Source organism: Taudactylus pleione, unplaced genomic scaffold, assembly GCF_031769625.1.
Source record: "Taudactylus pleione unplaced genomic scaffold, aTauple2 ptg000461l, whole genome shotgun sequence".
NCBI lineage: Eukaryota > Metazoa > Chordata > Amphibia > Anura > Myobatrachidae > Taudactylus > Taudactylus pleione.
The window spans coordinates 655,654-657,570 of NW_028284863.1; the positions used below are offsets into that span (position 1 = coordinate 655,654).

The 1,917-nt window shown below is 52.3% G+C and overlaps 1 pseudogene; it reads left to right on the top strand.

The window, feature by feature from the left end:
* LOC148504690 (uncharacterized) lies at positions 1-1,273 on the top strand (annotated as a pseudogene).
* The last annotated feature ends 644 nt before the right edge of the window (positions 1,274-1,917 follow it).

Genomic DNA, 1,917 nt, shown 5'->3' on the forward strand with positions numbered 1-1,917 from the left:
CTACGCATACTGGTACATCCTCACACCTACCCTACTCCCACCTATACTACTCCCACTGGTACACCCTCACACCTACCTACTCCCACTGGTACACCCTCACACCTACCTACTCCCACCTATACTACGCACACTGGTACATCCTCACACCTACCTACTCCCACCTATACTACGCACACTGGTACATCCTCACACCTACCTACTCCCACCTATACTACGCACACTGGTACATCCGCACACCTACCTACTCCCACCTATACTACTCACACTGGTACATCCTCACACCTACCCTACTCCCACCTATACTACTCACACTGGTACATCCTCACACCTACCTACTCCCACCTATACTACTCACACTGGTACATCCTCACACCTACCTACTCCCACCTATACTACTCACACTGGTACATCCTCACACCTACCCTACTCCCACCTATACTACTCACACTGGTACACCCTCACACCTACCTACTCCCACTGGTACACCCTCACACCTACCTACTCCCACCTATACTACGCACACTGGTACATCCTCACACCTACCTACTCCCACCTATACTACGCACACTGGTACATCCTCACACCTACCTACTCCCACCTATACTACGCACACTGGTACATCCTCACACCTACCTACTCCTACCTATACTACGCACACTGGTACATCCTCACACCTACCTATTCCTACCTATACTACTCACACTGGTACATCCTCACACCTACCCTACTCCCACCTATACTACTCACACTGGTACATCCTCACACCTACCTACTCCTACCTATACTACTCACACTGGTACATCCTCACACCTACCCTACTCCCACCTATACTACTCACACTGGTACATCCTCACACCTACCTACTCCCATCTATACTAGTCACACTGGTACACCCTCACACCTACCTACTCCCACCTATACTACTCACACTGGTACATCCTCACACCTACCTACTCCTACCTATACTACGCACACTGGTACATCCTCACACCTACCTACTCCTACCTATACTACTCACACTGGTACATCCTCACACCTACCCTACTCCCACCTATACTACTCACACTGGTACATCCTCACACCTACCTACTCCCACCTATACTACTCACACTGGTATATCCTCACACCTACCTACTCCCACCTATACTACTCACACTGGTACACCCTCACACCTCCCCTACTCCCACCTATACTACTCACACTGGTACACCCTCACACCTCCCCTATGCCCACCTATCCTAGGGGCGGAGACTCTGCAGTGTGTGCTGTCTGAGCTGTGAGGAGGTTGTGTGGAGGAGAGCTCTAGCTGCTGCAGGTGTGTCCCGTGTCTGCAGGGAGACTCCCTGCTGGCTTCCCCAGGGGGATGGATCCTCCTGGGGGAGAGTGCTCCCGACGTTCAGCACGTGGCTCGGGCTCTAAAGCAAAAGCCAAAGCAAAGACTCGTGGTGTCCGGATAACTAGTGCGGCAGGCCAGTCCGGATCATCAGGAAGCAGCATGAGTGACAGTGGAGGCAATATCATCAGCCCGGCTTCTGTGCAGTTGGAACCACAGCTAGTTCCCCCTATGTCTGAGGGTGCTCCCCTATGTGATGGAACAAAGGGTCGAGCAGTGCTGGAAGCTACCTACCCTGTCGGTGTGGCCCCAGTGAAGAAACTGGAGCCACAGTCGGATTCCCACAAACTCTCCCTGGGTGCTCCCCTGTGTGATGTAACACAGGGTGGAGTGACAGTAGCTACTGTCTGCCCAGGGGGTAGTGAAGTATGTGGGGGGGTGAAGCCCCTTGATACCTTGGAGAATGTTCCTGGATCCCCTGGTGATACTGGGGATGAAGAGGAAGATGAGGAGAAGGAGGAGGAATCATTTGATAGCTTCTCTATTGAGGAATTACAAAGAGAGGCAAAGTGTATACAGACCAG